Here is a 12210-nt window from a genome sequence, read left to right on the forward strand (position 1 = left end):
CTCAACATTGTTCCTAGCAAGAATATACAACAGGGGTTGTATCTGGAATATTGTAAATATTTGGAATTTCAATACTGGTTGCCATTCGAGATACTACTATAAGACTGATATAAAAGGCAGGATGATTGCGTATCACCCCAATTATTACAGCATTACAGCAGTTGAAAATACTCTACATATTTCTCCTGATACCATGCCACAGGCCTCCCATTTTACAGAAGGAAATAAAGAACTGGACAAATGAAGTGATTCATCCAAGGCCACCAGGCAAATCCAAGACAGAGCATGGAAGGGAAACAAACTTCTTGTATCTCTACAAAAATAAGGAGGAAGTTCTTTTACATTGTATGCAGTAGCTATATAAATGCAATTTCTCCAATAGCTTTAGTCAAAATACATCGCATCGATAGTTCTTTATGCTAGGATTATATCTCTCTCAGTAAATATTTCAGAAGGAAAGGGAAACAAGTTAAAACACGCTCAATTCTAATTTGGGTTTTATGGCTTTAAAAACCTAAATGCTCCTTCCAAAATAGGACCTAAACTGAATCATAACTTTAGCTAATAAAGAAAACAATGAAAGCCTTCAGCCTTACAAAGACAAATTAGCACATAACAGAAAACATATTTCACATAAATCAGAAGAGCACACAGGGAATAAAAAATGATTTTGAATGACTGGCATTTAAACTGCATCCAACACAAAAGCAGCTCAGAACATTGTAATCTACAACCAAAAGCAGTTTGTAGGAGGAAAAACTTAACAAGTCACTGACAACATTACCACAGCTGTGGGAGAAAGACATTATGAACATCAGCTGCAACAGAGAATGCTTGGGCAATTTAGTGAATGAAAACAACATGACTATCACAAAAATATTAAGCATCATATTATTATTATTATTATTGTTGTATATGTTGTTGCTGGTTAAAGCTTATTCCAGTATACACTAGAGTCAAAGATTTAAGAATAAATTAAGCTACTGACAGAACTATTGGTCCTCACCCTTTTAAAGGATACAGCTAAGTTAACATTTTCAGCCACCAAATTTCAACTTTCCAGGAGAATGTCTGCTTAACCAGCTGAACAGGGCAACTGTAAATCCCGTCCACTGAAGGTCAGCCCAAGCCAGCCTGACAGAAAGAGAACTCCAGCACGAGAATGCACAAGCTGCCTGTGCTTCCCAAAGCCTGATGAAAAGCAGGCTACAGCATAAGGAAGCAAAACATAAATTGTTGTCTTCTAGGCACTGATGTGCTTGCTATACGTAGATGTTAGAGACTGGGGAAAGAAGAATCTATTATTCATCACTGATTCTTTTGCTTCTGCAATCTCTTTACAAGTTTATTTTTGTAGGGTGACAGGGAAGGGAATGAACATTTTCTGAATATTAAGATCTTTCTACTTCCTTATTCACAACTACTCAAAACAGCAAAGAACTGGGCCCACTTACAGATTTAGTATTTTATTTCACTGGCTAATTTTACCAAAAAAAAAGCATTAAAAGAACACACTGCATGATACCAGTGCATACACACCTAAAACATAACTGCAATTCATACAGGGTACAGCACACGATCTAGAGCACATTAAAAAACCATTCTTTCAGCAAGAATGACATTACACATCTATTGCTTCCTCATTCTACAGGAAGATGATTGAACTAGTAATCTTGATTTCTCCCCACCCTCCCATCTCAATTATTTAAGGTATTTCTATTAAAGTCTCCAGCAACTGAATATTTGGGATAGAGTCTTGGATTGATTTAAAACATTTTCAATTCTGCTCCTCGGTGACGTGAAAGTATAGTAAATACGATGCATTTGTGTGAGCAAAAATGATGGCATTAATGAGCATTAAACATTTCAGTAACATGGAAGGTGCCTCGCTGCCCTCCATATATAGAAAAATTAAAGCCCAAATGTAATTTGTTCCTCAATTCCTGGAAAGGGGTAAGTGTGTAGACCCCACCCATTTGAACCACATCTGCAAAAGTCTTTGTGGAACCCTGACACTGCTACCTATTTATTTCTAACTATAGAACAGTCAGTGCTGTTCTTCATTTTTAGCACTTGCATATCTACAGAAGGCAATCTGTATCTTTTATCCTTTTTAAAAAGAAACCAAAAAGAAACCACACATCCTTCTGGAAATACTGCAGTCCAACAAATCACCAATGAATCAACTAGCTTAGCTTTTTCTGAAGATAAAATTGTGTTTTATTTTACCACTGATGCCCTTCAGCTACATCTGCTAGTACAGTATTCAAGATATGCACAATCCCACATGCCCCAGAGAGCAGGAATGACAAGGTGGTTATTTAAACACCTTGCCTGTTTTTATTTTCTAGTCTGTCCTACTAAGAGTCCAGATTTGACTTTCAGGCAGAAAAGAGAAAGACCACAACAGATGCTGTCTATCTTCACCTTTCCCCAAGACTGTGGTAACGGACAGGACTCCCATTACACAGATGCCAGACGTTCTTATAGAACAGATATGCTGAATTGCTCTTTGAAGTGTCAGTATTACCTGGTAATTCATAAGGTGAAGTTTTTTGCATGCACACACCCCCCCTGTTGTTTTTGTTTGGTTGGTTTGGTTTTTTATCAGAAGTCCCAAGAGCTTCACGTCTCATACAACTTCATGGGAAGTATTTACAATGCCAGTTCCCATGACAGTCCTTTTATAGGAAGAACAATGATGAGAAATAGGACACTACTGAACACAGTTTTGATTTTAGCACAGTATTTTGCTCTGTGTATTTTTCTCTCAAAAAACCCCAACCCACACCAGCTCCTTCTGTACACATCTTAAGCCTCTAGAGCAATTTTTACCTTTAGCCCTCTTGCAAACCTTTCCTGAATGGCTCCTAAGATACAAAAACAAATTTCAATCCCGAAACTGATGCATTTATTTGCATTCCAATGCAATGAAGGAAATCAACCTATCATCACATTTATCCAATCATGGCACAAGCGCTTTGCTTAAAACAGTTATACATTTAATCACAGATTAGCACTTGAAGCAAAAGGCAGGTCACAGAGAAGTCACTTGCTACAACATATTTTCAGGAAAAGAACATTTTTTTTTTTTTTTTTTTTTTTTTTTTTTTTTTTTTTTTTTTTTTTTTTTTTTTTTTTTTTTTTTTTTTTTGCATAAGAACACCTACCCTGTAATCACATTTGTGCAAAAATAAAAAATATAATAATAAAAAAAACCTCTGAGGTCCATGACAGAGCACAAATGCCCACGTGCACACACCATCCTTTATTCAAGAGTTGAGGCACTCCCCCAAGAGTCCCCATCCAACCTAGTCTCACAGGTCATGTGAACATCCTAATCCCTTCACTGTTGGCTTAAACTCCCCCGAGTTCTCCATTACAATGTGAAGTCTCATTTTTATTCCAAGGCAAGCCACAAAAATTCTGCAAACTGGAATGTGCTGTATGCAACTGGGAACCTTATTTTTTCTCAGCACTATAATTATTAATGGGATGTACTACCACCTTTCTAAAATAACACCCTGGCATTTCTACTTTGTAGGGCTCAAAAGGTGTTAAGACATCACAGTAATTCGGTATTAGGATCTCCTCCTCTTAAGCCACTCTGTATACTGCAAATAAAATGGAAAAAAAAAAACAAATCACAAAACCTTCCTCTTAGTCTTTCTTTGTTTTTCTCTTAGAAAGGAAGTAAGGCCTAAGACACTGCTTTGACCGCAAGAATTTAATCTGGCAAAGAGACTAGTTCTGGGATAACTGCAACTGGCCTTTCAGGACCAGACGCTAATCTTAAACTTTCATCTCAGTATAAAAATTGAGAAGTGTATCCATCACTAAGGACAATATAAGCCCCTTCCCTTTGCAAGAACTGTATAGGTTTGTTGCATTACACCTGTCATGGTATGAAGAGATCCAAGTCCTCAATTTCACTGCGCACAACCACATGCCACAGAAAATTCCTGGTTGGGGGTAAAAAACCATGTATGCAGAAAAGGATAGTTAAGGTTGGTCCTGTACCCTGAAAATTTGCAAAAGTTACCATTCATATTCCACATCAAATTAACTGTTATTGCTTCTCTACACTGTACAACCATGCTTAGGTTTTGTCCAAATTGCAGACTGAAAGGACACAGATGATCTAAAGCTTTGCAGTTCCTGAAAAACGTCTTTATACATTTCTGGTATGTATATTTCCTACATGAAACAGAACTTTTTGACTGAAAAACATAGGGAAGCTCCCAGGAAGCAAACACATTATTTGACGTATACACCTCCCATGGCCTAAAGTCCCAGTCTGAAGGGTCTGCATTTGAGTATTCCAAAGTGATCTTACTGTGGGAGGACATGAGGTGTCATTAGCACTTCAGGTGGTATGTCCCAAGTCAGTAAAAGCAAGAGCAGAGAATACTCTTGCATATATATCTGTTGTCTCACTAGAAAGACATAGGAACATCAAATCTTTATGTTCCAAGCCAATTTCAACTGAATTCCTCAATTCCAAGTCAAATGCAAACAGTGTCTGCAAAACATGGCAACACTGAGAGAAAATGTTATTCCATTTAAAATTTGCATTAGAATAATGCAAAAATATTTCATTTACTTTGGTGACAAGCTTTTCATAAATCATGTTCTTGAAGACCATCCTTTTTTTAAAGGATAACACAAATCAATTAAGAATAGAAATTTGTTTTAAAAGAAAAAACAAACCCAGAAGACCATTTGCTTAAATTATTTATAATGCTAGTTTCTTTTTATATCCAAACACAAACAGTATCATGCTCACATGATGATTAAGTGTGACACCCAAGGGCAGGGCCATCACTTTAGAAGACTGCCATGAAATCTTGCCTATGCTCACAGTTTAGAAGTGGAATACAGTGGAGCGATCAGTAAAAGGAAAACAAAGCCATTAAAAGCAGAAGCGAGAAGGGAGGAGGGAGTACATTCCTACATCTCTAGAGGAAATACTGAAAAATGGGTACAGATGCTCAGCATACCAACACCCCCACCCTGGGGGATTCCTTGTCCAAAGCCCTCCTCCTTTCACTCTTACTGAAGCTTCTCGTGCTGGGATAATGTTGCTCAGATAGCAAAATGCAGTGGCTCAAACTAGAGACACCGTTTTGTCACTTAAACATCTTGTTTACAAGTGCAGGTAACTCCCTGCACTCCTAATTCTGCTTTCCAAAACCATGAGGTTTTACATAAGCACTGCAACATACTTATTATCTCAGCTCTAAAATCTGAACCTGATTTTGTTTTGAAAAATTGCAGTGTTTTGCAGAAATCTCAATAACATGGCGAATGTGTAAGTTTAGTAATTAACTATGATTTTTGTTTTTCAGACATTATTTCTCCATTTATTAGTTCCACTACATAAATTTCATTACTGAATGTTATTAACTGCAACTAATTCTTTAATTCACATTTTAACAATCGTCCTTTCAGGCATGAATGTGTACTCGTGCTGAGGAGGATGTTTTCAATTAATCATGCAGAGGAGTTGCATTGTTTCTCAAAAGTAACACTTCACCTCAAAACCAAGGAATCCCAAATGGGCTATCAGGCATGACCTGATGGCTAATTCATACATGCAGAGAGAGGCTCTTTTATAACTTCTTTCTTTTCTGTGTCTGGCCTCCTTCTCCCACTCCTATCCAAATTAAGGTGCTACACTGAAAACGGTAGGAATCAAAGGAAGCTAATGAAAAATACAGCAAATTGGCAAAGTGACTTGATACTCTGAAAGGTGAAGACGACAGAGATCCAGATCTTTAGAGCTTCTGGTTGTCTTTCCTGGCTGCACAGATGAATGGGCACCACAACGGTGAATCACTACTAAAAGGTTACCTCTGTTAGAGGGATCACCGGATCCTTCTTTTATAATCAGCATTTTCCAGTTCCACCATCCTTTTCTATCATCCAGGCTGTTTCTTTGCTTAAAATGACCAGAGGGAAAAGGAAAGAAGACAAATACAGCCTCATGTAGAGCTTTCATTACTCAGTAGTAGAACACTTCCTATAAGGTGGGTTTTGCTGTCAGCAACATGGTCGCATTAAAGAATACTTAGAAGAGTAGTCTACTACTGTAGAATTCAAAGAAGAATTTACTATGATTTTCACTTGCTTTCAGGCTCAAAGGACTGAAAATACCACTTCAAGGTGAAATTCCGATTTCCACCCCTTTTCTATTTTCAACAAGGTTTCCATTTATGCACATAAGAGAAATTACTGTAATATACATTCTGAATTTCACACAGATTTTAAAGACACCTAAGCTTATTCAAGACATTAAAAAAAAAAATCAAAATGAAAATTTGAGTGTAGTTCTCCGAAAAGTTACAAACGAACATGAAAGTAACAAACATAAATCTGCCTTTTTTATAAAAATCAAATTTTGTAGAACCCCAGTGTTTATATTTTAGTTAAATATCAAGAAGCAGCATGCAGTCAACCAGGCTACAGCACTGAAAATCACAGACCTAGAGCTGCTCCTGAGCGATGCTGTCCCAGCCTGTGTGACTTTCCAGCGCAGGCAGGAGGGGACCCCAGCGGCCGCCCCGCGCGCGAGATGCGGCTGCCCTCTGCTGCCCGCGACTCCCACCCGGCACTAGGTCCCCTTTCACTTCATTTCTTCACCTGCAGATGCACACTTCACGTAATCTCGTGGAGCAGCTTTTCAGTGCTAAACAGAAAATGAATTCTGCATACAAACTATTACTATTCCAGTCCATCTTTCTGCTCTGCTAGCCTTAAACTACCTGTTCTGATTAAAATCTTCAAGTTTTCAGCTTCGGCCATAATTTTAAGCTTCTTGAGCCAAGGGCACTTTCAGCTAAATTAACTCCCCTTTAAGACCACTGGGTAGCACAATCTCAAGGTTGTTCTCCTTCACCTGCACTTCCCTTGCAGTTCTCCCCAGGAATATCAAGAATATCACCACTATCGACACAGAGCAGGGAGGAAGGGCAGGCCCAAGCGCCAAAACAAACGGCACACAGTATTTTTGTGTTGTACTTCTAAAAGCTTTACAATGTCTAACCAGGAAAACATATTTACTTTTCAAGAGTGCTGAGTCTGGAGTCCTTTTTCTTTTTTTAACACCCTTCAATTTATTTTTTTTAGAACTAAGAAGGCTAAAGATTTAACTTCTCCACACAAAAGCAAAAATTCTCACAGATCTACTCCATTAGTCTTTCAGGAAATGGTAACAGATGGCCACACTGCTGCTGAGCCACCTACAGAATCCTCTTTGTAATTCATCTCCCCACATGACCTTCCTGACAAACTTCCCAAAAATGTACAAGATCCCAAGTAACGCACACTTCCACATCCTCCTAGAACTCGTCATTACTTTCATGAACGAGGACAGGCAGAAAGGCTTCTTCTACCACCTTGCTCAATACAGCACAGTGGGAAACCTTGTGACACTAAGGTGACCCTAGCAAGCCAGCTGTGGCTGCCTGCATTGACAAAACACTGATTTGGCCTATAGACGGCGATCAGATTTAACAACAACTAATTCAATTGAGTTACTTTCTACTTAGGACACCATTTCAAATCCAAGAGAAGCAATCTGGTTTTGGACGTCAGGCAAATGAAGTGTTTGAGGCTTCATTTCTCAGAAAGCAAACTGTGCAGGAAGGTCCTGGTTGCACCTTTCTCAGCAAGACAGAAAACTCAATCATTAAAAAACAGGAAAATAAAATGGGATTATCTTCTGGTTAGTTACAAGACTTACTTCCTGGTCAAAAGAATCTACCACCAGCATCATGTATGCCTGAACCTCCATTATCCTGTCTTGAATATTTAACCAAGGCTCCTTCAACAGCACCTTTAAGAATCCACTATACTTTGCATTTCACAGTAATGAAACCCTCCTTCAGTACCAAAAGTCTCAACAGCTAGATAAATGTCAAACATTTAAAGCTATCTGTCTAATCAGAAAAGTTGTCTCACTGTACATCAACCTCATGTTAGTCCACATTCTAGACATTTTTGAACAAGTCAACAGGTCAACAACACATTAACTAATGAGCAGATTAATGATATTACATAAGAGAGAGTGAATCATTCAACACATGAATAAATTCTGAATTTGGACCGTGACATCCATGAACTGGATAACACTATCCAGTACAGAAAAGCGTTCATTTTTAATGATTAAGATGAATTATGTGCAAGGTTTAAATCCTGATAAAGCAAGTAATACAAGTTATTGCAGAGATGCTTATGCCCATCTGAATTACAAAAGATATTCAACTGAGTCAACAATTCCACAGTTTGTTTTAAAGCTCATCTATTCTGTACTTAGATTAGCCCCACTTGAAAAGGCACAAAATCCCACCTCACAAACTTTATACAGATGATAAAAATACTGTATGCAAGAAAGGATGGACAAACCCATATACTGTATGAAGTTCCTTCTATTTTACAGCACAACTATGTTTAAGCATACCTGGCAGAAATACTGATAGCAGTCTTTTTCCTTTATCTGAAATGTTAAATGCAGTTGCATCAGCTTTGTTTTATCTGCCCCTAAAAACACCTTTCACTTCTACTACCCGCTAACACAGGCACTACTTCCTGATTACGTAAACTTTCTGTCAAATTTATATTTTATGGCAAAAATATTTTCATTACTTTTTACTTGCAACAGCTTCTTGAAAATAAACAAAAAACCCAACATGGTCTGAGTGCCATTTTCTCCTCTATTTTTTCTAGTAATATTCAACAATATAAAACCAGTTGCACTATTTTTGTCATTTGTAGCAGTGTTCTGGAAAAACTGAACAATTAATCCTCTGCGATGGAGGGATCTCCCACACACAAAGTCTTGCCAAATACATACTTACAGTTCAGCTGCTGTTTTCCAGAAAAAGTGTTCCAGTATAGCACCTGTCCCTTCTCCTTATACATCAGAATTAATTAAATATTTTTTAAAGTGTAAAGAATCATAGCAATGAATATACATTTTTGCTAATAAACTGAGCTCAAACTAACATTGCTCCCTGCTTTTCGATAGGTCTAGAGTCCAACTGTACTAACACCCATCATTAGTGAGATGTATCGATCAGATTAAATCCACTACTGAAAGAAGGAAATGTGGCATATGTGTGTCTTGCTGAGGTGCAATCATGCTGTTAGAGCTGTCCAAGAAATATAGGATCTAATGACATTTTCCTCGTTAAATGCAGAGCAATGTTAATTTCTTCTATAGGGTAACATGATCGTTTCCCTGAATTAGCTGTGCTGCATAGCTAGAATTCCAGCCTATCAGTAAGGGTACATCTACTGGATTTTTAATAAAAACTACTATCATTCACACTAATCACCTCTTTATGCTGTCATAGAGTTTTCGGAGGAACTTACAACTTTGAGCTCTAAAGAGCTTCTGTTAGCAGTGCAGAGCAATACCACCATTCCAAAAATAGAATTCAAGCCCAATTATTACTCAGATTTTATTTTTTTTTTACTAGCAGCACTTCAGACAGCAGTAAAACGAAATGCAGATACATGTTTTTCCCTGTTCACTTTGTAAAAGTGGCAGTCGTGCAGAAGAATCTCAAAATTAAAGAAACGGGATTATAAACCACAAAATTGACCCAGGGCCTTTGGGCATACAGAGTACTTAACAGTTATAATTAATTTTTTAGTGTGACGAGATTTCAAAACTGACTGTGAAACTGGAAGCCGTTTCCAATTTCCTCTATTCCAGTACAGCAATTCTCATCACAATGAAATGACTTAGCATTCTGTTCAAAACGAAAACTACTGCAATACGTGTTAATAAGTAGTGTATCTAAACTCTTGCTAAGCTGTTGTATAACAGGGGTGTAGGCAGCCCTGATCCAAGCAGGACAGGACAGGCTACTCTGCCATCACACCACCTCACAAGGCAGAGGCTGCAATCAGGGCTCCACAGTTCTACCAAATGACAAACGTGCAGTCTCAGGGCATGTTCCTGCTCACCAGAACACACTTAAGCTGGGACTATTCACCGCAGCCTTTTTTCCAGTTTGTCTTGACACCAGCAATGCTCTCGTAAGTGAATAGTCACATTAATGAAACCTAGAATTGCCAGAAAGAAATTGCATGGTGTAACACTCGTTTTTGTGGATCAGTACCAGCGTATATTTAAGAAAGTTCTGCACAGGAAGGGGCAAGACATGTTCTTCCTGGTCCAGTCAATTCCAGAAGTGCTTCAGTTTTAACCTTAATTACTAGGAAGAAGGGCATAATTTCAAAATTAGTAGAATTAAAAACAAGTAAAGAAACACCTGGACAGGGGGAATATGTGCACAAAGATGTAGTTTACAACTCTGATGTTAACCTGTATTTTGAAACAATGTAGGTGGTGTTTAATCATCAGATTGGGTTTTAAAACAGACACATCTTTACAGCATCGAATGTTTTCCTCACACATACAAGAGCATGTGTACCTGCTTTCAGGATTTCACAAACAGCCCTGAACTCATATTTAGTCAAAACAGTTACCAAGTATAAGCTGTAAAGGCAGAAGCAAAACATGAGAACGCTATGTCAAGAGAAAAGAATTTAAACTAAACTAAGGCTGGAGTTCTGGGCAACAACACAAAGTAATTATATATGTGATAAATGCAAGAAAAATTAAATTACTGCAGGGCAGATCTGACATCTGTGCTAGCAGTGGTGCTACAGATCATTAGTTACAGGCATTTCACACCAAATGCTACAGAAGATAATTTAAGCAGTGAGGAAACCAGCTCCTTCCCATCTCTCGCCCTAGTGACATTCTCTTTTCCATTACAGGGGTTATTTCTTCCAAGCATGACCTCTTAAGACTTCTTACATATTAATGTTTGAGCAACCAAACTCTACTTACACAAGCTTTTTTAAAATAAAACCACACAATTTTAATATTAAAATACATTTATATTTTATGGTATCTTGAAACAGCAGCTACATGCAAAGTTGTAACAAGCTAATTACATTTTAAATCCCATATGAATTTTAATAGTGTCCTTTTTAAAATATAAACAATTTAGCATTTTGACTAGCTAAAATCTTGATATTTTTTTCCATCTATACTGTAATTTAAAAGATCTATTAATTTGTTCTAGCACTGTACAGCTTTGATTTCTTAAGAATCACTCCCCTTCCAAATAAGAAAGAACTGTCCAAAAAGTCATTCAGAAAACTATTTCTGGTGGTGCATGGGACACTACACTGCATTCAATTTGCAAATCCAGATGCAAAGTTATTTAAAGAACTAAGTACAGGTACATATATGTATGAGTTAACATGCAGTCTCTAAAGTTGACCTAAGGACACAGCTGAAGACAAATCTCACAAGGCACATGCTGTATCAGAAACCTAGCCGGTACTAGAACATGCTTAACATGTATGGCCCAGGATTTAATATGAAAAATAAATGACTATGCCTTTTCACCTGGTTAGAGAATTTTTAACGTGGGCATTGCTGCCACCACATGGCAAAAGAGCTGAACTACTCCTACCCTTCCTCTGCACCAGCTCACGCTGCCTGCCGTTCCACAAGCGCTCTCATGCCAACTTTCTACTCCAACCTCTCACAAAGCTCCATCATTGCCACTGATCTCCCAAATTACTTCCACCTAAAAGAAGATTAGGAGGAACTTAAAGCATTAAGATCTTGCTGGCAGTCTCTTCCAAGCATAAGCCACCACCTGTAGGAACGTTTCAGTCTTGTAGAATTACGCCAAACAGATATTCACAAAAAAACCAGAAAATCTTACAAGTCGCCTGGTCAGTTCATTTACACAAGCAAACAAAGCACCAAAGGCACCACAGAAACACCAGCCTATGCCATAGCTGTAGGTTTAACTTCATCACCAGTGAGATAAGGCTCCGCTAGTCCGAATAACTCAGCTGCACTCTTGCAGAGTATGGACCCAACCTGCATACATTTGGGTGTCACATTTGAAAGAATCGGAAGAACCAGGCAGTCCTAACTAAATACCATTTATAGTATCTTCACTCCTTCTCTAGGTGATCAATGAAGATATGAGTTCTGCAGTTTACAAACCTACATGCTTACAGATTGCTTTTTATTTCCACAACCATTTCACCTGTAGCTTTCCACAAGGGAGCAGGGGAAAAAAAAAAAAAAAAAAAAAAAATCGCATCATATACGATGACAAATACCATGTATTATTTTGGCAAGGACAGAAAGGAAGTCAAAATGAC

General features: G+C 37.9%; 1 protein-coding gene across 3 annotated transcripts in view; it reads right to left on the reverse strand.

Annotated features, from left to right (window-relative positions):
• Positions 1 to 12210, reverse strand: part of STK39 (serine/threonine kinase 39) — a 103623-nt gene that overhangs the window by 50799 nt on the left and 40614 nt on the right. The gene's annotated exons all lie outside the window — the stretch shown is intronic.

This window comes from Calidris pugnax, unplaced genomic scaffold, assembly GCF_001431845.1.
Source record: "Calidris pugnax isolate Ruff unplaced genomic scaffold, ASM143184v1 scaffold103, whole genome shotgun sequence".
NCBI lineage: Eukaryota > Metazoa > Chordata > Aves > Charadriiformes > Scolopacidae > Calidris > Calidris pugnax.